Raw genomic sequence first — 26112 nt, 5'->3', positions numbered from 1 at the left:
AAATACAGCACCTAGGAATAAATTTAACTAAAGAGCTAAAAGACTTACACATTGAAAACTACAAAACATTAAAGAAATAGAAAGGCATCCCATGTTCATGGATTGAAAGACTTAATACTGTTAAGGTGTCAATATTAACCAAAGTGATCTACAGATTTAATGCAACCCCTATTAAAATTCAAATCAGCCTTTATGCAGAAATGGAAAAGTCAATCCTCAAATTTATATGGAATCGCAAGGGATCCTGAATAGGCAAAACAATCTTGAAAAAGAAGAACAAAGTTGGAGGATCCACACTTCCTAAATTCCAAAACTTACTATAAAACTACAGTAATCAAAGTGGTGTGGTATAAGCATAAGTACAGACATGCTTAAGTAAAAATGAAATTAAGATTCCTGAAATAAAACTGTACATCTACATCCAACTGAATTTCAACAAAGGTGCCAAGACCAACCAATGGAAAAAAAATAGTCTCTTCAATAAATGGACCTGGGACAACTGGATAACCACATGCAAAAAAATAAAGTTATTTTACCCCATATACAAAAATTAACTCAAAATGGATCAAAGACTTAATTACAAGAGCTAAAACCATTAAATTCTTTTCATCCTTTATTTCTTCAAAAATTTTTTGTTCCATTCTCTCCCTCTCTTCGCCTTCTGGCATTTTCATAATGTGCATGTTGGTACACTCGATGATGTCCCTTTGGTACTGTTTATTTTTCTTCATCATTTTCTTTCTGGTTCTCAGACAGTGTATTTCAATGGCCCTATCTTCAAGTTTTTTTGATTCTTTCTTTTGCCTGCTCAAATATGCCACCAAAACTTCCACTGATTTTTATTTCAGCTATTGTACTTTTTATAATTTCTATCTCTCTATTGATATTCCCCAATTGTTTAAACTTTGTTTCCTGATTTCCTTTAGTTCTTTGTCCATGTCTTCCTTCAGCATTCTGAGCACATTTAAAGTAGTTAAACTCTTTGTCTAATAAGTCCATTGACTCAGCTTCTTCAGGGATTTCTTTTTTCTCCTGTGAATGGGCCATAATTTCTATTTCTTCATATGTTTTGTAATTTTTGTTGAAAATTGGACATCTTGAATGTTGTAATGTGGTAATTCTAGAAATTAGGTTCTCTCCTCTTTCTAGTGATTGCTATTAACTGATGAAGGATACAGTTGACTGTTGTGAATTCCGAACTCCCCCCGCCCCCGCAAAGTCTATATTCCTTGTTGTGTGTTGTCATGGAAGTCTCTGTTCAGTTATTTCTGTGGTCAGCCAGAGTCCTGACAGAGATTTCCTTAAATGCCAGGATTCAGTCAGAAAGAAGGGTATTTTGTCTCTTTAAATTCCCTTGGCAGATGCCGGGGAAACCACTTAAGCCTACGGGGTTTGGAACAATGGCCAGTCTCTGTGCTGGCCCCTCGGCAATCAAACCAGCAGTCAAAACATAAAACCACAATTTCTGAAGGACAAGAAAGTCACATCAGGTACCATGGGCCACCCTACCACCAGCTGCCTGCCACAAGGATGGGGGATAGAAAATGGTAGTCACTGTGCAAAACACCAAAATTCTCAGAAATTTACCAGCCTCTTTCTTCATTAAGCACTCCACTAGATACTGCAAGTGCTTGACTAGACTGAAGAATTCTAAAATAATTGCTTTGGACAGTTCATGCTAGCTTAATAGCTGTCTTGGTGAAAGAACCAATTTTTGGAGCTCCCTTCTCTACCATTTTCCATGATGTCACCCCCATTAGCTCTATTTCAATCTATAAATTTTCTAGGGCCAAGTCAAACAAATCCCTAATCTATAATAATAGCTACTGTTTTTTTGACTGCCTGCTATGTGCAGGTACTTCTGATGCTCACAACAATCCTACCAAGTAAATATTACCATCTCCATTTTATAGAGTAAGAAACTGAGGCTCAGGTATATTAAGTAGCTTGCCATGGTCTCACAGCTACTGCAGATTTCACATTCTTATTCCTTTAAAACCTCCACACTGTCTTCCTCCTCTCTTACTTAGATTAAACACTCTCTGGTCTTTGAGTACTTTGAGAACTTCTGAAATATCACTTTGTTTATGAAGTTTTCCTGAAGCAATCAGAATAGTAAGAATCAATTTCAACTCTAACTCCATCATTAAGGCAAATCATTTACTTGGCACCTGTCTTAGAGAGACTGCACATCCATAAAATCAAACGCAGAGCACCTCTACATTGAGAATAAGTTAAGAGAGTATGAATTAAGTACTAAAATCCTGAGAGGCTGCTGAAAAGAACAGTTAGGCACAGTTAGTTGCTAAGAAGGCACTTACAAGTGAGGGTGGTGATCTGAATGAAAGGCAAGGAGAAAGAGGAGGTGGAGGAGGAACAGGTATTGCAGTACATTTATATATAGTTAAGACCCAGTCCCAGAGGGTAACAAAAACCAAACAGAGGAAGAAGTGGGGAAATGCAAGATAAAGTGAAGCTGTAAGAGAGGGCCTTCCACACTGTACTAAGGAGTTGAGGTTTCTTAAGAGAAGCCACTACTAACGGATTTGATGAAAATATTGTTTTAGGGAGATTATTCTAACAGCTCTGATAACCTAGCAGCTGTGTGTAGGATGATCTCCAGTGGGAGTAACTAGAAATAGGGAGATCCATGACTTATACATTTTTTGCCACCAACAATTTAGTTGTTTCTTAGAATTCACCATGAATGTTATATATGAATTTGTTTGTTTATATATTTTATATATTTTTTGTTTAAATAACCTTCTTGGCTTCCTGACTAGCAAAGAACTACATGTTTCAGAGGCTGAAATTTTTAAGTTGTGCCACTGAAGGGGGAAATACAAAGTTTTATTCATATACTACAGGAAAACACATAGAAAAGTGCCAAATGTTCTCCACCAAAATGAAATCTCACATGTAACTAGAATGAACTTGTCCACCCAAAGGTCTTGCAAATGTTATGAATTTGCCAAGATTTCTCCCATTTCCCAGTGATATTCCAGACACATTCATTGTACAATAATTTCTTCTTATGGGAGACAGCTCAAAAAAAGAGAAGAGAAGAAAAGTATTTCTCTCTCTCCACACAGAAACAGAGAAGAGTATGAAGAACAAACACAGAGAAGGTGGAAGGAAAAAATTTTTTTAATTTAATGAGAACATTACAAAACATACAGAATAAAGCTAGAATGATTACATCCTTCTTAAATATGCAAATTGTGACAATCTTTCACTGAGAATTCAGGACAAAGTAAATTGGATTTTTTGAAGCTCAGTAAGATACAAAATAAATATATCATATTAGTTCTGAGAGGTGAGGCTACAGAAAGCCTACACCAAATTCTAATCCAAAGGAGATTAACCTATTTCCCACATCCCAAAACTGATAGGTTGACAAGCAAATCCTGATTATTTTCTCCTCTCATGGTGTGTTAATCCCAGCAAGATGCCTTCAACTTTGCCTCTCAGGCTCCTACTTAGAGTAATTGGTATTAAAAAACAGATACTGATCCCAAACTCAATTTTTTAGACCCCAAGAAGCCTCCAATTACCTCAAAGAATATCACATTTTTTTATTTCAATATTTAAAATAAGTGGGTATTGGGGCATCTGGGTGGCGCAGCTGGTTAAGTGTCGACTCTTGGTTTCAGCTCAGGTATTAGTCTCAGGGTCATGAGACTGAGCCCCACATCAGGCTCCCCACTCAGCACAGAGTCTGCTTCCCTCCCCCTCCCCCTCTACTTCCCCCATTCATGTTAGCTCTTTCTCTCTCTAAAATAAGTAAAATCTTTGAAAATATAAAATAAGTAGGTATTTATAAAAAATACCATGGGGGTGCCTCGGTGGCTCAGTCAGTTTAGCATCTGCCTTCAGTTCAGGTCTTGATCCCAGGGTCCTGGGATCGAACCCCACATCTTCCAGCTCCCTAGCTCAGTAGGGAGTGTGCTTCTCCCTCACCTTCTTTGTTCCTCCCCCAACTTGTGCTCACTCTATCTCAAATAAATAACATCTTTAAAAAAAAAAACAACAACATGTATTTTAGCACAGTAGAGATAGAACAAGGGGATACTGTGATATTTTAAATACACAATACTCTGACTATACTTTATAGGTCATTATTTTCCTCACAAAATGTTACCTTAAAACATCCTGAGATCAGCTAAAACAACAAAATAATTGCACCTCCACTCTTTATCTCTGATAGAATAACAGCCTTATTTGCCACAAAAGTAAACCACTGTGATCACATTTGTGGGAAATACTGAACAAGGTCACTAGGTGTAAAGGATGTAGTCTTATATTATTTAATAATGCACACAATAGGCTCAGTCTAAGGACAGCGACATTAATTTATGTAGTCACTAAGAAGTGGGGGAGAGGAAGAAACTAAAAAAAAAAAGTTTCCATTAAAGACTGGCAAAATTGGCAAAATATAGGAATCTAGATCTTACTTAGAAATAAAAAAGAAAGAAAGAAAGAAAACTGCCCACACATAAAACACTTCATTTGGCAAATTCAATGGAAATGTTAAAAGATAAAATAGCACATCTACTCCCCAAAAGAACATTCATAGCCTTTTATTTCAATTTTTATTTTTATTTAAATATTTTATTTATTTATTTGTCAGAGAGAGAGAGCACAGGCAGGGGAGCAGCAGGCAGAGGGAGAAGCAGGCTCCATGCTGACTCCATCCCAGGACCCCAGGATCATGACCTGAGCCAAAGGCAGATACTTAACTGACTGAGCCACCCAGGCACCCCCATTTATAGTTTTAAAATGCTTACTAAGGTAATGAAAATAACTACGATGGCCTTTTCCATCCTTTAACACAACCACTCAGACTGGCATACAATTTTTTTTTAAGACTTTATTTTTAAGTAATCTCTACACCCAACATGGGGTTCAAACTCACAACCCCAAGATCAAAAGTTGCATGTTCTTCCAACTGAGCAGGTGCCCGGGTATATAATCATAATGTTTAGAACAACTTCGTCTTTAATCATGTCTCTTCATTTTTTTTAAAAGATTTTCTTTATCTGAGACAGAGAGTGCAGAGAGAGCGAACGAGCACAAGTGGGTGCAGGCACACACACACACACACACACACGCACACACGCAGGCACATACATGGGGCGGGGGGGGGCAGAAGAAGAGGGAGAAGCAGACTCCCCACAGAGCAGGGAGCCCAATGTGGGGCCTGAGCAGAAGGCAGACATGTAACTGGCTGAGCCACCCAGGTACCCCTTGTCTCTTCATTTTTTGTGATAATTAATTCTTCCGGAGATTTATCTCCTCAAGGTTTTGACAATTCACACATTTGCAGCTGAGTTCTTTAAAAATCATAGTAATTCTACTTTGAAAGAGAAAAGAAAACAAAGTCACTAATTGAGTATTAAATGAATAAATAGAAATAATAACAATGCAATTTATGGAACAATCATTTTGACTAAGATGGGAAATAATCCTGGGACCGAAGAAAATAAACCCACTACAGGGTTGAGTATAACCCAGAGGCTCTTGTTTGTCTGCTGTCACATGACTCAGATGTTCAAACTCCATCTACTCCCAATATCCCTCATGACATCCATGCTCCTGGGGATGGGTAGGTAATGCCTCAGTTAAGAGTTATTAATTCCTTTTTTATTTTCAACTGAAATTTAGCATCACATTCAAATTCAACCTCCATTTATGACTTAAATACAAGGCCTAAAATATTTTTCCCTAGGAAACTTTAAGGGCCAAAGTGAAGTTTACTTTGAAAAGGATCATTGATTTCTTTCACTACCATGAAAGGTAACATGCTTATATTCAGAATTCAGCTATATAGAAATTTCAACTACAGGGGCACCTGGGTGGCACAATGGTTGGGTGCCTGCCTTCGGCTCAGGGCGTGATCCCGGCGTCGTGGGATCGAGCCCCACATCGGGCTCCTCTGCTGTGGGCCTGCTTCTTCCTCTCCCACTCCCCCTGCTTGTGTTCCCTCTCTCGCTGGCTGTCTCTCTCTGTCGAATTAATAAATAAAATCTTTAAAAAAAAAAAAAAAAGAAAGAAATTTCAACTACAGAGCAATGCCAAACAAAGAAGAGTTCACTGTTCAATAGTGTCAAAAGCATACCACATAATATAAAATAATCACAGGTTTCTGAGAGCTTACCATGTGCTTGGATAAACTACTCCCTATGCATTCTTTCACTTAATCTTTACAACAATCTTATAGACATACATGTTTTATTAATCCTATACTACAGATAAATTAGAACTAAAAGAGGTTAAGTAGCTTGCCAAAGGGCCTCCCAAGCTAGTAACTGGGAGAGATGTGCATTTTAAACTCTTTGACCTCAACCATTCAGCTACGTACTTATGTTTGTCTGGAATTTCATATCCAATATCTAATATTTCTCCCAACCACCCTGTGAAATAAGAATGCTTTTGATCATTTTATAGATCAGCAAATTGAGGCTGACACACAAGCCAAGTGACCTATCTATACTTAAAATGGAGAAAACAAAGCAGCAATTAGGTTTTATGATACCAAATCATCATGACAGGTAAACTTTTAAAATTTCTTTCAAAAATGACATTTGCTACCTATTGTCACCTACTTAAACGATCCTAATAAATTAGGACTCCTAGCTTCTGTGTCCGTGGGAGATTAAAGACAACAAGCATTAGCTTATGCCAGGGACTATGCCAGGCACTTTACACACATTATCTCATCCAAACTTCAGAACACTATGATATAAGCAGTATCCCACATGATCAGACAGGATCAGGAGTTAAATCATATGCCCAAGGATTACACAGAAAGTAAGAACAGCAAAAAAGCTCTATTAGACTCCTCATCACTATGGCAAATTCTGTAGAGATGAGGATGAGTAGTATCCCTTTTTCTCAGTGATATCCCTAGACATTAACAAAATGTCTGCTGAATAAATACCAAATAGTATTTTTTAAAAAGATTTATTTATTTATTTGAGAGCAAGAGCGAGCGAGCGAGCGAGAGACAGCATGAGCAACCAGGAGGGGTAGAAGGAGAGGGAGAGAATCTCAAGCAGACCCTGTGCAACAAGGGGCTTGATGTGGGGCTCGATCTCATGACCCTGAGATCAGGACCTGAGCAGAAACCAAGAGTCAGAGGCTCAACTGACTGCGCCACCCATGAGCCCCAACACCAAACTGTATTTTAAATAAATATTTCATGAGTGTAATATTTACAACCCAGACTCATTAATAATAGAATGTGACTATCAGAAGCCACTTAGCACAAATACAAAACAGTAAAAATAACAAATACTATTAGTTATAATAAATTATACCAATAACCCCATTAGACATCTAATATGTGACCAATTCCTACGAATTGTGATTCAGAACAATCTCTCCCTGCCTTTTCCTACTCACTACCGTCCCTCTAACCCAGGCCCATAACCACTGCCAGGATGAAGACTAGGATACCACTCTCTCCGTCCTTCACATTGACGCTAGAGGTATTTCCTAAAATGCAAACTTGATCACTTTGCTTCCCTCTATAAAAGGGGTGTTGACTGTCTACTGTCTTCAAAATCAAATCTAAGAGCTGTGATAACTTTCAAAATGACATTGATCACTCTATCTAACCTGATCTTCCACTCTCCCTAAAAGTATCATACATTCCAGGGGTGCCTGGCTGGCTCAGTCAGTAGAGCATGTGACTTCTGATCTAAGAGTAGTGAGTTCAAGCCCCACACTGGATGTGGAACCTACTTAAAAAAAAAAAAGTATTATCCGTTCCAGCCTTGCTTTACTACTAGCAATTCCGCACATAAGCCCCGAGCCTCCGTCTGTTTGCTTATGCTGTTCTTGGACCTGAAGAGCCCTTGCTTCCACCCACCCACACTCTTCACTTGTTAAAAGCCTCCTTTTCTTTCTGAAGCCCAGTTTAAACACTCTAACAAATAAGATTTCTCTCTCAGATAACATTTCTCACTAAACACCTAAATTAGAGACTCAAGGCTTTATTCTAAATTAAGCAGCTAACTCCCAAACCTTCATGTCCAAATCACACTTGGAATAATAGCACTATTATCCCATCTTTTCTAACTTGTAATATTCATTGCCTGTCAGAAAGTTCCCAAAGGCACAACTCACAAACGATTTTTTTAAATGTAGAACAAATACATTAAATAATTCATACTCTACAATGGAAGCTAAAAAGTTTTAACATAGGATAGGCCAAACTGTATTACATCCAAATAACAACATGCTATATAGAACAGAGCATACATTGAAGATCTGAATTCCACCTCTATCACCTTCTAACTTACTGTGTGACCCTGAGTATTAGTGTTACTTAACCTTTCCGAGACACCTTTTAGTTATAAAAAGGCACTTATAAAAAATCCCTATTTATAAATTGAGGATATCAGTACCTAGCTCACAGTGTTTGCTATAAAGGTTAAATTATGCTAAGCATGTAAAGCACTAAGCACAGTATTTGTACACACCAAACAAACGGGAGAAAAAAATACATATATAAAACACTGTCAACCAGCCAGATCAATTCTGATATTCATAGATTAATATACCACATTAAATCATATTTAAGCTATAAAAAATAAACAAATGGCAACTATTACTATTAAATCCACAGAATATGCAAAAATATGTAGTCATTTTTACTTTCTTTAGTCAAAGGAACTGATGCAAGACTTTCCTTTATTGGTTCAAGTTCTTTAAGTTTTTTGCCAACTAATTAAATAGTAAACAGCTGATAGAGATATAAATAGATCAGTAACAGCTGAACTCTAACACATACAGGTGTTAAAAATAGAATGTCATTGCCCCATTACACGTGAATATTACCATAAATAACCACAACCTGTGCACAGAAGGAAAGCAGTTACATCTTTGTCCTACAGCGCAAACTAAAAACATTTTACGAAAAATGTAAAACACATACCACAATATGGATCAGGGAATTCCCTAATCAAAGTTAAATCAAAATGAAATTATGATTCTCAGGTATACGTAAATACACTTAGAAAATATTACATAGATTAGCAATCTACATACAGTTCAATTAACATTGTGAGCCAACTTATGAATAAATTAAGCCACAAGATATTTAGCAGATGCCATAATTCCACTTCTAAACAAGAGCCCTACTGTACTCCTGGCCCTCAGTGACAGGGCTGGAAACAGAGTCAAATCATAGAATAACACAAATAGAAGCTTGTAACTCACTCAGTGCAAAACTCAAAATGCCATTTGGACACCCTTTAAACTACCAGAGAGGAGAGAGAGATCTCCCCATTTACACCCTCGTAAACTATTTGAATTTTCTGTTTAAAGGGGGAGAGGGTGCCCAGATGGCTCAGTCACTTGAGTGTCTGACTCTTGATCTCAGGGTCATGGGACTGAGCCCTACATCTGGCTCTGCAATCAGTTGGGAGCCTGCCTGGGATTCTCTCTCTCCCTCTCCCTCTGTCCCTCTCCCTGCAAGCCCCCCCGCCCCCACGTTTTCTCTCTCAAATAAATAAAAATCTCTTTAAAAAATAAAGAGAGAGAGAAAGAGATATATGGGAAGGGGTAAATAAGCATGTAACTCCAAAATTCTCAAAAGACCTAAAACCTCAGGAAGATGGCCAATTAACAGAGTGGTCAATATCGGTTTGGCAAAAATTAAAACTAGTGTTATACTTGGCTCTGGCAAGAATGTGAAGAAACAGCAGTCTCACATACTGGGCATGAGAATATAAACTGCTATGTTTTTGGAAAATGATTCAGCAATACCTGCGAAGATTTTTAATGCTTATACTCTTTAATTCCACATCCAGAAATCTAACCTATAGAAACACTGAAATATTCACACACGCATATACAGTGGCAAATGCATAAGCAATGGCAAATTCACTAAGCAAGGTTAACAGAAGTTAAAAACTAGGGGCGCCTGGGTGGCACAGCAGTTAAGCGTCTGCCTTCGGCTCAGGGCGTGATCCTGGCGTTATGGGATCGAGCCGCACATCAGGCTCCTCCGCTATGAGCCTGCTTCTTCCTCTCCCACTCCCCCTGCTTGTGTTCCCTCTCTCGCTGGCTGTCTCTATCTCTGTCGAATAAATAAATAAAATCTTAAAAAAAAAAAAAAAAGAAGTTAAAAACTAGAAACAGCTAACGCCTAACCAAACTACATTATGCTGATCTGATGAAATATCAGACATCACAATCACAATATCACAATCATCAAAAAATGAAGTAGAGTTATTGGCACTAAAATTAAAATATATCATGATATACAGTGATCCCTTTTTAAAAAAATGATATATATTTTAACAAAAAGAATGATATATACTATATAGATTCTAACGGTAATACACCATTATAAAACAAAAATCTGAAAGAATGTATACAAAATGTTCACAGTGCTTATCTCCACAAAAAGAAATCCTAAATAGTTAAACTTTAAAATTAAGAAAGATATAAAATTTTATTAAATAAGCCTAGCAAATTTTCAATTCCACATTTAGCGGAAGACAGTGAAAGGACGATGAAAAGAAGGAAAAAAAAAACCAGGGATACAAACCTAACTACACGAGAGAAAAACATACAAAAATAGAATCTGCTAGAAAGAAAAGAGGTAAACAATCAAGGGAGATGAAAGAGGAAAGAAGTTCAATAAATTCAAAAGGGTTAGTAAACTAGTCATCATCTTGCACACGTGAAGAACAGACTTCAGAGGTGAAATCACTCTCTTGTGAACTGTACTTAAAAGTTTTTGCAGCTCACTTCCTTTTTGTTCTTTCATATTACAGGATTCAATTCTGAATGGAATAGCTTCAGCAACCCATCAGAATTCTTTACTGGGGTAATTCAAACTAAGAGACTAGGTAAAACTATGGTCTTCGGGATTCTTGCCCTTAAAATAAAAGTGTTGTAAAACTGAAAAAGCATAACATTAACCTTTTACACAACACAGCACTTACAGGAAATGCAATTTGTACATCACAAGATTTCCTGACAGATCGGGTGTACAATATGAAAGAAAGGAGTCAAGAGCAATACCAAAGTTTTTACCCCAAGCAACTTAGAAGGATGCAGTTGCTTCTATGTGAGCTGGAAGGGCTGACGGTGAGGGGTTTTGCTTTTTGTTACTTGTTTTTGTTTTTTTTATTGAGGTTGAAGGAAGGGATAGAACTTTGGCTCTGGACATATTAAATCTGAGGTATCTGTTGGACATCAGGTGGAAACGTCAAAAAAACAGTTGGACATGAGCTTAGAGCTTGGGGAAGAAGTCTGAGCTTGAGATAAAAATTTTATTATCATCAGCAAATACAAAGAATTTAAAGTCAAGAGATAGGATGAAATCACCAAGACAGCAAGAAGACAGACAAGAAGGCCAAGGACAGAGCTTTGGAGCAGTCCAAAATTTACAGGTCAGAGAGAAAAAGACCAAGCAAAGGAAATGTAAAAGTTGGCCAGTGAAATATGAGAAGAATCAAGGGAAAGTGGTGTGTCCCCAAAGCTACGGGAATGATGTTTTCCAAGAATGTGGGAGAAATCAACTACGTCAAATAATGCTGAAAAATCAAGTAAGATAAAAAACCAAAAACTGAATACTGGAAAAGCAACCCGGAAGCCACTGATGACCTTGACAAGAACTATATGGAAGTAGCAGTGAATGAAAGCTTGATCGGAAAGGGGCACCTGGGTGGCTCAGTAGGTTAAGCATCTGACTCTTGGTTTTGGCTCAGGTCATGATCTCAGGGTTGTGAGATCGAGCCCCATGTTGGGCTCCGTGCTGGGCATGGAGCCTGCTTAAGATTCTCTCTCTCCCTCTCCCTCCACCCCTCCACCCACCTCTCTCTCTCTTTCCCTCTCTTAAAAAAAAAAAAGGAAAAGAAAAGAAAGGAAAGGAAAGGAAAACAAAAGAAAGCCTGATCAGAATGATTCAAGAGAAAATGAATAAGAGGGTTGAGAAACCACACAAATAGACAAATCTTTTAAGAAGTTTTGCTCTAGGGGTGCCTGGGTAGCTCAGATGTAAGTGTCTGCCTTTGTCTCAGGTCATGATCTCCGGGTCCTGGGATGGAGCCCTGCGTCAGACTCCCTCCTCGGTCGAGAGTCTGCTTGTCCCTCTCCCTCTGCCTCTCCCCTCTGTTTGTGCGCTCTCTCTCTCTCTCAAATGAATAAATAAAATCTTAAAAAAAAAAAGAGGTTTTGCTCTAAAGGGAAGCAAAGAAATGATCATGCACAGCCAAGAAAACCATCAATGAAAAAGGCAATCTACTGAATGAGACAAAATGTTTGCAAATCAGTTATCTAATAAGGGGTAAATATCCAAAATATATAAAGAACTCATCCAACACAAGACAAAAGAAAGAAAGAAAGAAAGAAAGAAAGAAAGAAAGAAACAAACAAACAAACAAACAAACAAACAATCTGATTAAAAAATGGGCAGATGATGTCAACAGACATTTTTCCAAAGAAGACATACAGATGTCTAACAGGTACATGAGAAGATGCTCAACATCATTAATCATCAGGGAAATATAAATCAAAACTGCAATGAGGTATCACCTCATACCTGTTGGAATGGCTATTATCAAAAAGTCAAGAAATAAAGTGTTGGTGAGGATGCAGAGAAAACAGATCCCTGTGCACTTTGGTGGGAATGTGAACTGGTGGAACAACTACGGAAAATGGTATGGAGGTTCCTCAAAAAAACTAAAAAGAGAACTACCATATGATCCAGGAATTCCACTTCTGGGTATTTGCCTGAGAAAAAAGAAAACACTAACTCAAAAAGATATATGTACCCCTGTTTTCACTATAGCGTTATTTATAGTAGCCAAGGTATGGAGACAACCTAAGCATCCACTGCTGGATGAATGGATAAAGAAAAAGTGATACACACACATACACACACACACACACACACATACATAGATATACACACCATGGAATATTATTCAGCCGTTAAAAGAACGAAATCTTGTCATTGGTGACAACATAGACTGACCTTGAGGGCATTATGCTAAGTGAAATAAATCAGAGAAAGACAAATACCATATGATTTCACTTACATGTGGGATCTAAAACCAAAAAAAAAAAAAAAAAAAAAGCTCATAGATAGAACAGACTGGCGGTTGCTAGAGGCAGGGGTTAGGGTCAGGAGAAATGGGTGAAGGGTTTCAAAACATACAAAATTCTGGTTATAAAATAAATATGTCACAGGGATGTAATGTACAGCATAGTGACTATGGTTAATAATACTGTATTGCATATGTGAATGTTGCTAAAAGAGTAGATCTTAAGAGTTCTTGTAACAAGAAAAAAATTCTGTAACTATGTATGATGATGGATGTTAACTGGACTTACTGTGGTGATCACTTCCCAATATATAAAAATACTGACTCATCATGTTGCATACCTGAACCTAATATAATTTTTATATCAATTATACCTCAATAAAAAAATTTTATCAAAAAAATGATGAATAGCTAGAAGAGAAAGTGAAGTCAAGATAATTTTTTCTTTAAATAAAAGAAAAATCACAGTTTCATATACTAACAGGAATGATCCAGTAGAGAGTAAGGACACTTGGAAGGGCTCCCTGAGGATTCAGAAGTGGCTTCCTAAAGAAGCTGTCCATCCTGAGTCATGAAGGTTGACTAAGAGTGAGTCAAGATGAGTAGAGAAGGGATTGAAACACAGTGAGCAAAAAGAGGTAAGAAACAACATGGGGTGGGGGTCGGGGGAGACTGAGGAGGGGACCTGGCATGTGAAGTACAGGACTGAGGCTGGAGAGGTAAGCAGTCACCAAGCTTTTTAAGACATATATAGCAGAACAACCTTTACTGTATGATGACAGAGGACTTGCCACTATAGGATTTAGGAAGGAAAGTACTGAGATCAGAATGACATTGCACATAGGGAGGGGATAGTTTGAGGGGTACTAGAGTGAAGGCAGGGAGCCCAGTTATGAGGCTACTAAAATAAAGAAATAACAAGGTTCTAAACTACAGTAGCGTCAATAGTAAAAGGGGTTTAGTGATAGATCCTATTGGCTCAGTGTTGAAGGTAGCAGTTTCTAGCGTGGGTTACTGGGCAGATGATAATGCCATTATCTGTATTTGGAAATATTTGTGGGGGGGGATGAGTGAATGATTCATTTCAGTTTGGGGTCTACTGCTTTTGGAGTCTCTATAGGACATCCAAGTGAGTCAATGTAAGCAGGCAGAAGATAGAAAACTCGGACCTTCAGGGTCAAGATATCTGAAAGGCATCAGCATTTGAGTGGTTATTAAAACTATTATGATGTATGAGATGATCCAAAAGTAACAATTACAGGGAAAACAATGACTGAACTTTAAGGAACACAGCATTTAAGGAGAAATTAGTGAAGAAAATGCTCGAAGGGATATCAGATAGGACACTCAGAAAGGTATAAGAAAAATCAGGGAAAGAAACATCCAAGACGCCAGGGAAATATACCTCTCCCAGTATAACAAGAAACGCTTTAAGTGACCTAAATAAGCTGGCAGAAATCAGAGATCAAGAAGTCGCATCACATAACAGTCTGAACTTTTCAATTCTGTTGCATTAATTTTTCAAAAATTAATAGAACCTACAGGGCCCTCTCTTTCTGAGATCCTTAAGTAGTCAAGTCAATTTGAGTGGAAACGCCTAGAGACTAAGCACAGCTACACCACTACCTACAGGAAGAGACTAGTTCCAGTTGTAGTAGAAGTGTATTCGTGGTTGTTCTATATACAGAAAATTGGTAACATATATCTTAATAAACCAAAATCACTGTCAAGCATAATAAAATGATTAAGAATTTTTTTGCTTTTTATCATTCCTAATTTCTTGATTGTTACACATTACCTATGACTTCACATAAGCTCAACTAACAATATAAAAATCTTACAGCCTTATATAACAAGGAAAAGTATTTATAAACATGGATGATGTAGAAATCTATGATGTTAGTAATTAGGGAAAAATATTATCAATGCAATAAAAACTTACCAGAAATGTAAAGAGTTTTTGATGCTGGAAGAAAAAAGATAACTTGAAAGACGCAGGGGGAAAATAAATACAGCAAGGATCAATTTCCATTTCTTGATTTTATCACTTTTAGGCAGACAATTTGTCAAACTAAAAAATCACTGATTGTTGGATAACTGTACTGTAGTGTACTAACTTCGAGTGACACGAGTGTTTGGTCCCACCTAAACAGAAGAACACCACAAGGAACTTTAAAAAAAAAATCAACGGGAAGCATATTTTCATATGAGCGCCTAAAGCAAAATCAGTAAAATGCAGCAAGAACTGACAGATTTACTCCAAAGGGAAAGTTTACAGCATTTTCTCTTGGAGTGGGGTGGGGAACTCCCAAGGTGTGAGTCATTGGATTAAAGTCATTGGATTAAAGAACACTGGATTTAGCCAAAGCTGTAAAAGCAGGATTCAGACTACAGCAGAGCAAACATGCACTCTTCTGGGCCAGAAAGAAAAAAAGCTATGTTGGGTTAGTGCTTCCAGAGTTGGAATGAGTCACAGACACAGTGGAGAGGAAAGCACAACCAGGCTCAACTTCAGCACATGGGGAAAATCTGCAGCTGTTTTCTTATCTTTTGATTTATTCCCTTCCTTAGTAATTTACTATTAAAAACTTTTAATTACATTCAAGGAAGCTAAAATGAAAGTTGCCTCAGAATCTTACTATTCCAAAGATCTGGACAGGCTGGTCATGTTGCTTTGCACAAGAAATAGGTCAACATAGGAAGCAACATCACTACCATAACCTTTCTACCACTATCAATTTTGCTAACTTAATATAACCTATTTGTAAAATATTTATTTCTGTGATCACTAGCAAGAATGAATGTTTATTTGCTACGTATATTTATCTCGAATGAACAGGCTGCTTTTTTGTTGGCCTGTTGATCTACAATAGTCTTGATGGCCTTCTTTTATGTTAAAAAGGGCATTTTATGTGTTCCATATTTTCATTTTTTCTCTCATAATGAATGCAAATGATGTCCCATTTCCATTTTTCTCATTTTTCATGGAACCAAAGTTTTCAATGTTTATTTAGATGCCCACTGATTTTATTTGCCTTCACTTGGCTTTAGGCTCTGGTAGTTGCTTATCTACCAAAAAATCCAGAAGTGGTTTCCATTATTACACAGTAATTAAAAGGTGGATTGTTGCTGTAGATATGTCTTAATTCTTCTAAAATTGGTTCATAATCAACTGCTGCAAACTGGACTGTGTTTTCAATTCCTTTACCCACCTCAACATCAGTTTCCTTTAATTCTTCAACACTGACAGAATTGCTGTCTGCTATTCTATCTTTGAGAAGCATAATGAGGTCACTCTTCTTGAACTTCTTCTTGTGTATGATAACTGACTCCAGGATCACTCATACAGTGTCCTTGATATTGGTGAGTCTACAGCTCCATCAGCATGGGCCCCTTTACAGATCTATAATAGGCAGCTGCAATCTTTGTTGCTTCCTGGACACACAGAACATACATTCCATCTGCTCTTAGCCCAGGAATAAAATTGTCTCTCTTGTAGTAATCAGTGCTAGCTGCTGCTCTCTCACCAGATGCTCCCATTCCATAGCAGTTATTCTTACAGATGAAAATAAATGGTGATTTCCACAAAACTGCCATATTGTAATTTTCAAATACAAAGTCAAGCAGAACTCCTCTTTTCCACTGCATTTATAGGCCAGACCAATACCAGCACCCAGGGGGACCAGCTCTCTGACGATGCCATTGCCCCAGTAGCAGTTCTTGGTGTACATGTGCATTGATCCATCCTTTTCTTTAGTACAAGCTTCTCTTTGTCTTCTAAACTCTACAGATTTCTGGGACAGAAAGTCCACAAGTAAAGGTAAAGCAGTGAGCCCAGTAAGGCTGAGATGAGATGGCCCATGATATTTATCCAATCTTGAGTTTTAACTATTTATTTATTTATTTATTTATTTATTTATTTATTTATTTAGAGAGAGAGAACACGAGTGCGTGAGCACACAAGCAGGGAGAGGGGCAAACGGAGAGGGAGACAGAGACTCTCAAGCACACTCCACACTGAGTGTGGAGCCCAACTCGGGGCTCAATCCCACAACTGTGAGATTATGACCTGAGCCAAAACAAAGAGTCAGACGTTTAACTGAACTGAGCCACCCAGGTGCCCCAACAATCCACCTTTTAAAGTTTATGGTGCAAGGGGCGTCTGGGTGGCTTAGTCTGCCTTTGGCTCAGGTCATGATCCCAGGGTCCTGGGATAGAGTCCCACATCGGGCTCCCTGCTCAGCAGGGAGCCTGCCTCTCTCCCCATCTGCTTCTCCCCCCACTCATACTCGCTTGCTCTCTCTCTCAAATAAATAAAAATCTTAAAAAAAAATAAATATGGAGGGAGAAATATAAACACTATGTAATTAACATGAACCAAGTAGCAGAAGTTACAAAAGTATACACTTGGGGAATTTGGAGGCATTGAGTTAAATCTCAGGGAAGACAGAATAAGACACTTGACATGTAGGGTGGTAACTCTCTCATATCTCACAAAGAACTCATCCTAAAATAAAATCAATCCCTAAGGTGAAAAGAACTCTCCCCTCTTCTGTCAGTGAGTCACAAAGCTGTCTTGAGCTGATTGTCTATCAAGATACAGCACTTTTCTCCTGCTATGGGAATTAGCTAGGTATGTTTTATAAACAAAAGTTATTATAATTAGAGGAAAATATCCTCTAATATCTGTTTTAAGTAACAAACTGCATCCCTTAACTGTGGAAGTCTAACTCTTGCCTTTTGCTTCCTGGCAATGTTACTCAACTAATTTGTTCTCTAACACAGAATTAATAATGACCTTTGTAGTGGGCTGCCTACTACAGCTACAACCGTGCAGAGAAGGGGAGAGCTTCTAAAGATGTAAGAATAAATGTATTAAAATATAACTTTCATTCTTATCCCCAGTATGGAAAAAATGTAATCATCTTCATTATCACTGTCATTATAAACTGAGGTACCATACAGTGACTTGCTCACAGACAAAAATTTCCAAAGCAATGGACTAGCTGAGTCACTATTCAACTGAAGACTTAATTAAGTATCTCATATAGTCAGTGAAAGAAAATGATATAATATTGAAAGTCATCTATTTCTGTAGTGTGTGTTCAGAGTTCCAAAATGAATTAACATGGTTGCTGACTCTGAAAGTGATTTTCACATACTCAGATTTATCTCTTAAAGCATTTGGATACATTCTTTTTCTGGGATTAAATTAAGTAACATCTATGCATCGATCCAGTCACACTGTAGGTCATGCTCTAACAACTTCTAGCTGATTTTATAAATTAGCTTTTCCTAGAATGGACTAGTCAATTGGATTATAACATTTCCTTGGGCTTTATGCCATTAGCTAAATTTAAAATTAAGACAACAGTTGAAGAAATATAGGTACAACCTAACAGACTATACAATTTAATTACAAATGTATTAAGCTACATATATTAGCTTCAGAACAAAAAGAGTTAGAAAAAAATCTCTATAAAATCAAATGAGATTTTTTACTGCTGAAAAGGTCTACAAAGTGCTCTCAACGATGAGATAACTTAGAGCGCCAAAGAAGCTGCCTGTAATAAGACACAAGACATTTAAGTAAAGGTGGGGGAGGGGAAGAGGGACCTCAAAACATTCAATTTCACAAATCAATAGTCTCCATCATCTCAAAAATATCTAAATAAAAAATTAGCTGAATTTCCAAATGATAGACAAATTTAAGAATCACTCACTTGACTAACAATATTATTGGAAAAAAATGACTGCACTAGAAAGAATCTTACATATCAGTAAAAACAATTAACATTTATTGAGTCCTTACTGTGTCAGACTCTGTATTATTAAGTCCTTCACATGTATTATTAACTCATTTAATTCTCACAATCCCCCATGAGGTATTATTATTATCCCCACTTTATAAACAAGAAACCTGAGGCAAAGAGAGGTTAAATTACTTGCCAGAAATCACCAAGTGAACAGGAAAAAGCAGGACATGAACCCACACAGTGATCTCTTCAACTGTAGTCCCTAACTCTCCTCTCTCACCTCCCAGCTCTTAACCACTCTGCACACTGCCTTTTTAATTTTAACCCAACTCCTCATTTTGCAGATGAGGAAACCGTGTCCCCCAAGGAAGAAAGAAAATTCATTCAAGGTTCAAAACTTTTTTTTTTTTTTAAGTAATCTGCCAACCCAAAATGTGGCTCGAACTCACAACCCCAAGATCAAGAGTCACATGCTCTACCAACTGAGCCAGCCAGGCGCCCCAAGGCTTGAAACTATTTAACAGCAATACAAGTACGAGGACTCAGGTTTCCTACTGACATTATGCTTTCCTATTTCACACTGGGCTTTTCCTATTTTTCTGTCATTCTTCCCATTTTAAAGTGGGCTTTCCCCCATATTTGGTCTTTTTAAAAAATCATTTGTTTTTCTGAATATAAAGCACTTATTGTTGAAGGCAGGAGAATTCAATAAAGTACAGAAGAAAATTAAATTCACTCCTTCTAGCTTCCAAGAATAACCACTATCAACAGTTTCACATACTTCTCTATATGCATTGTAAAATCAACACTCTGCTTCCCTGCCCCATATTTTCAAAGAAGTTTAGAGATATACTTTATATACAGTTGTATATGTATTTACCTTTTTCACTTACATCATTATTTTTCACGGCATTAAATATTTTTTGAAAATAGACTAAATAGCAAATGATATTTCATAAATTTCATTAATTCAGACTATATATAGTAAATTCTTGCAATTAATTTCTGTGATGAAACTGTTATATCTACATCTTTATGCAACATCTCTGATAATGCTCTTAGATTAAGTCCCTAGAAATGACATTACTAAAGTTAAGGGGTATGACAATATCTAACATGTATGTGGTTAACACTACTGCCAAATTGACTAAGCCCTCTGCAGATATTTGCTTGTTTAATGCTTGCAACAGAGAGAACAAAGGACCCAATAAGAGAGGGAATGAATGCCCAGAGAGAACAAGTGACTTGCCCAAGATCATATAGCTAGAAACTGACAGCCAGGATTCACGCCCAGGTAGTTAGGTTCCAGGATCCATGCTCTTAATCACTATGCTGGCCTATTTTACTTCTACACTTTTTCAACATAATGAAGTCTCCTAGAAGTTTACTACAAATGTACAAAAATCCTCTGAGGAACCTGTAGCTTTAGTAAGTATCCCAGGAGATGCTAAAGTCTGAAACCCACTATCCTTATCTAGATATTCTATTCTATGCTATCCTATTTTATTTTAAAGTAGGCTCCACGCCCAGTATGGAGCCCAACATGGGGCTTGAATTCATGGCCCATGAGATCAAGATCTGAGCTGAGATCAAGAGTTGGACACTTAACCAACTGAGCCACCCAGAAGCCTTGATCTAAAAATTTTGAAAGAAAATATTTAATAAACTCTTCTCATAGAACCTTTGATAGTTATACTGATGTTCTGAATATGGATGAAAGAGCCAAGTAAGAGAGTACTAAAAAATGATTAAAATAAATCTTCATGACCTTGGATTAGGCAACAGCATCTTAGATATGACATCAAAAGCACAAATGACAATATAAATGAAGAATTTTAAGATCATTAAAACTTACTTCAAATATAAAATAAGTGAATTTCATCAAAATTAAAAACTTGTGCTTATAAAAAACACCTTGAGAACAAATATTATATTATTCTACTTATATGAGGGACCTAGAATAGGCAAATTCATAGAGCCACAAAGTAGAAACAGCAGTTAACAGGGGCTGGGGGAGATGAAGAAGGCGAGTTATTGTTTAATGGGTACAGAGTTTCTGTCTGAGATGATGCAAAAATTCTGGACATGAATAAAGGTGATGGTTGCACAACATTGTAAATGTATTTAATACAACTGAACTGTACACTTAAAATGCTAAAAAATGTATATTTTACTGTAGTAACAAAAAAGGGCACCATCAAAACAATGAATAGAATGGAAAAAAATATGTGCAAATCATTCAACTGATAGGGGAATTATAAATACACAACTCAGCAATAAAAAGATAAACAACCTTATTTTTTAAGTGGGAAAAGGATATGAACATTTCTCCGAAAAAAATCAATAGCCAGTAAGTACATGAAAAGATGCTCACAACATCATTAGTTACTGGGGAAATGCAAATCAAAATCACAGTGAGCTATCACTTCATACTAGATGGCTACAATAAAAAAGACAGTAACAAGTATTGGCCAAGAAGTAGAGAAACTGAACCTTCATACACTGCCGGTGGAAATGTAAAACAGTGAGGCTGCTTTGGGAAACAGTTTGGTTGTTTCTTAAAACATTAAATATGGAGTTACAATATGACCCAGCAATTCTATTCCTAGGCATATAACCAAGAGAACTAAAAACATATGTCCACACAAAACCTTGTACATATATGTTCACAGCAGTATTACTCATGATAGCCAAAAAATAGAAACAATGCAAATGTCCATCAACTGAGTATGTGGTAGATGTGATAAATGAAATGTGGTATATCCCTACAATGGAATATTATTTGACAACAAAAGATAGAGAGTATGGATACATGCTAAACATGGATGAACGCTGAAAAGACTACACTGAATGAAAGAAACCAGATATGCAAGTCCATATGTTATATGATGCCATTTACATGACGTATGTCCCAGATAGGTAAATCTATAGAGGCAGAAAGTAGATTAATGGTTGCCAGAGGCTGGGAGAGGAGCAAATGAAGAGTGATTGCTAAATGGGTAGAGAGTTTCTTTGGAGGGCAATAAAAACGTTCTGGAAATAAATAGTGGTAATAACTGCACAATTTTGTGAGTACACTAAAACCACTAAAGTGTATACTTTAAAAAAATTAAATTAAAAATATGGTTATGAAATTCATCATAAATACACAAATTTTGAAATAAAGTTCTTAGAAGTGGTCATTTAAGACTGTAAACATGTGAATTTTCAGAGAATTATGGGGAAATTGAAAGAATAAAGACAAAGTCTGTATGGAAACCACAGACAATGGAAACAAAGATAGTAATATAAAAACTATCAAAAAATTAAGAACTAGAAAAGTACAATGTCATGCAAACAAAAGTTATAAAAGTTCTATTAAAAATCATATTGAGGGAGGTATCTGGGTGGCACAATCAGTTCAGCATCTGACTCTTAGTTTTGGCTAGGTCATATCTCAGGGTCCTGAGATCAAGCCCCGAGTTGGGCTCCACACTTAGCACTGAGTCGGCTTGAGATTCTCTCTCCCTCTCCCTCTGCCCCTCCTGCTCCTGCTCTCTCTCTCTCTCTCTTAAAATAAATAAATAAATCTTTAAAAAAATCATACTGAGGAAGATGGAAAAGTGAGTTTCAGGGTAGAGAAAACAAAACAAAAAAAAATAACCATCAAAACAAAAGCATTCAATGACTCATCTAAGCAGTTCCCTGATGACTTTCAAAAATAATTTAAGTAAGGTTTACCTGGTAGTATACAGGAGGTCAAGAAGATACATATATGATATAGATTTATAAAATTAAAGGAGGTATGTATAGATTTCACAAATTCAGGGCACTAATAATTGAGGACAAAACTCAAATTTAACCAAAATACTTTGAGGCCATATGATAGCATTGCTCTCACACAGCAAATTTATAGGACAAGATGAACTGAAGCACTCCCATTTGTCCTAAACAGGCTGAGTTGATAATGAAAGATGAATGATGGTATCTGCATGCTAAAATGTCAGTTTCATGGAAGCAGGGACTTTGTTTTGTTTAGAACAGTGCTCAGCACATAGGAAGTGCTCAATAATGATGTCTGAATGAATCAACTGTACTTGGAAATCTATAGAATACTATGCATATGTTTTAGGAATTCACATCTAGAGTAGGGAATTCCACACATCTAGAAATGGAATTGTAATGGATAAAAAGCCAGAGATATATGAGATGTAAAACTAGTCTCAGGGAAGGAAAGAATTTCTCTTTAAATACCACACAGGAGGCAGATAAGAAGCCTATATAACTTGCTTATTGTTGTTAAATGTTTGTTTTTTTGTCATTGTTAAATGTTTAAACATAGTCATAAGTCTCCTTTATTTTTTACATCATCGGTATGATAGACAATACAAATGGCTCCATATACTTCTAAAGAATCAACTATTTAAACGGTAAAAATAACAACAGACACTTAGAATTCATCATAGTCGAGGAAAAGAAACACATGATGCAGAAAATAAAACCCTCTAAAGACAAAAGATATAATTTAAGTAAAATATAATACACAAAATCAGTATCTACAAGATCTAAGAAGAAAATATAAATCCTGTTAAGATCTATTCAATACTAGTTAAACCTAGAACATGGAGCACAGAAAACAAAGTTCCCCATCTTAAAGGAATTCAATTCAAGATAATAGATAAGAAGAAACTACAATGATAATGTCATAACAGAGATGACAATTTCTAACAATGACCAATTCAGCTAATTTACTTACAAGTTTACATGGAGAATAAAATAAACCACATCCTGTTGTAAAGCATTAGTGTTTTATAGAAAGTTTCTAGGCTTGTTACATAAATACTAAAATCAATACCCACAAAACATATTTTATATAAAAATATCACTAGCAAGTTTGCATTTAAATATTTAACTAACACAATTATGACAAACTTTGTTTCTTAAATCAAAGTAACTCCATTGTTAGAATGACAAATGTCACTAGTTTACTTCACTTTTCTTTTTAAACAAGATACCTGCAGGCAACAGATGTGCGATTAAAGCTGTAGTTCAAGTTCAAACAATTCCCTCTGAACACACCAAAGAGATAATACACTAAAAAGTCCTGTTATACTTCTCGCATACGAATACTATTTTGGATTTACCTCAGTTACATACTTTATTAACAATCTAAAATATATCAAGCAAAATTTGAGATGAAATGTCTTTATAGAGTTTCAAATCTGAAGTTTAGAAAAGACTGTAAATTGGTTCAAGTATGAGATATCTCCATTACTAACTAAAATTACAATTTTTGAGTACTTAATCTGAGTAAATTTAGATGCTATGCCAAAAAACATAAGCAGTTTTTGGAGTTTTCTACTGATATAGGAGATCATTTGATAGTTTTTAGAAAATATTGAAATGAATTTTTAAATAGCTGTAACTTAGGAAATTAATCATACCTTAACTTTTATTTCGCTTTCAAACTGTTTTTCAAGACCCTGAGAAATTTACACTCAGTTTCAGGAGTGTTATCTTAGTAGCAGAGCTACAAGGAAGTGACAGTGCAGATTCTGGGTTTTGACATACATGCTTTACAAGAGAAAACATTGTGCAAGTAAAAGAGTACTAAGGTTTAGAACTGCAATACATGCTAAATAAAATGGCACATTTTTTTTTAAGTAAGACTGCTGCTATATACTTACACCAAAATTCACAAAAAAGCCATTCCTCCAAAGTCGTCTTCTCCTACCTCCCCACTCAAAATAAATTTTTCTATCCAAGAACTCCTATAAAATATATTTTAGTACATCTTTATTATCTTTACATTCATGGATAAAGCTCTCTGAAACTGAAAATATTTCATTTGACCCCTTTGCTCCAGAGTAACTTATGTTTTTCTATTACATTTAGAGTGAATTTTAAATATTTCTCCTATATTCAACATTAGCTACTTAATTTTTAACTACCTAGTTTATAAAAACATTTCCACATACATGACCTCATTTTATATAGTATAAATTCAGAGGAACTATTAGTCTTACATGTTTAATGATTGCTTGATATCTTCATTTTTACTTATTGTTAAAACTACATTTTAAAAGTCACATATTGGGATGCCTGGGTGGCTCAGTCAATTAAGCAACCAACTCTTAATTTCAGCTCTGGTCATGATCTCCACACTGGGCATGCAGCCTGCTTTAAGACTCTTTCTCTCCCTTTGCCCCTCCCTGCCCTCCCTGCTCTCCCTCTCTCTCTCTCAAAAAAGAAAAAAAAAAGACTTTCTCTCTCTCTCTTCCCCTGCACATGCATGCATACGCTCTCTCAAAAACTAAAAAAAAAAAAAAAAAAAAAAAAAAAAAAAAAAAGTCACATATTCAGCAACTACCACAAAAACAAGAATGCAAAATTTAAAAACTATTATAAAATTATATGAATGGAAAATAAGTGGCCAGGGGCACCTCGGTGGCTCAGACAGCTGAGTGTACAACTCCTGGTTTCAGCTCAGGTCATGATCTCAGGTTTGTAAGATAGAGGCCCACATTAGGGTCCACACTCAGCGGGGAGTCTGCTTGAGATTCTCTCCCGCTTCCTCTGCCCCTTTCTCTGCATGTGTGCACTGTCTCTAAATCAATCAATCAATCAATCAATCAATCATTAAAAAAGAAAAAAGAAGTGACCAAAGTAAAATAAAATTACATAACAGAATTTGATAATTCATAAAATATATCTCTCACTGCAAAAATATCCAAATTTCATTAGTGTTTCATTTTATTAAGTCTTGGTTTATAAGTTCCTATAACCACTCTTTTAACAGTTAAGTGTTTATCAGGGTAGATACAAAAACATCTAACACTTTTGTTGAATATTATAGGATTTATGTTAAAAATTTAATTCTGGCCAAATATAAAATAACTATCAATCATCCCCAGATTAAGCAGCCCTCAAAGAGTCTCTCATTCACATACTTTGGACACAGTAAGAGCTGGATATATCTCCAGCTACACACACACATACACACTTTGAAGAGAAAGACTTTTTTGGTACCAAGAGAAATGGAAAGATAAATTCCTAGCTTTAAAAATTCAGAATATCAAAAAATACTAGAAAATATCATCTATGCTACTGAATTTCTAATGTGTAGAATTACAACATTTTAACATTCCTATGTATTTTTGACATCTGTGATTCATGTCCCATTTGCACAAATTATATTTAACTCAGTAAGATCTCAACTTACATTTAAGTCTATTGAAAAATTAATCTGACTAGGGAATGCCTAATCTATAAGGCTTTTCTTATTCCACAACACCTGCCCCACCCATGTA

The 26112-nt window shown here is 36.3% G+C and overlaps 1 protein-coding gene and 1 pseudogene across 41 annotated transcripts in view; both read right to left on the bottom strand.

Moving 5' to 3' along the window:
* The window catches only part of SLMAP (sarcolemma associated protein), a 149960-nt gene that overhangs the window by 96843 nt on the left and 27005 nt on the right, over positions 1-26112 (bottom strand). The window contains exon 1 of one of the 41 annotated variants that reach the window (XM_034658527.1): positions 24247-24267. The exons of the other annotated variants lie outside the window; for them this stretch is intronic. The gene's annotated coding sequence lies outside the window, so the exon portion shown is untranslated. Of the gene's footprint in view, positions 1-24246; positions 24268-26112 lie in introns of those variants that run through there. 41 annotated transcript variants of the gene reach the window in all.
* On the bottom strand, positions 14861-16951 carry LOC105239977 (annotated as a pseudogene).

The sequence above is a fragment of the Ailuropoda melanoleuca genome, chromosome 4 (genome assembly GCF_002007445.2).
Source record: "Ailuropoda melanoleuca isolate Jingjing chromosome 4, ASM200744v2, whole genome shotgun sequence".
Lineage (NCBI taxonomy): Eukaryota > Metazoa > Chordata > Mammalia > Carnivora > Ursidae > Ailuropoda > Ailuropoda melanoleuca.
The sequence above is the reverse complement of the archived record's forward strand: the minus strand, read 5'-3'. Positions and strand labels throughout refer to the sequence as shown.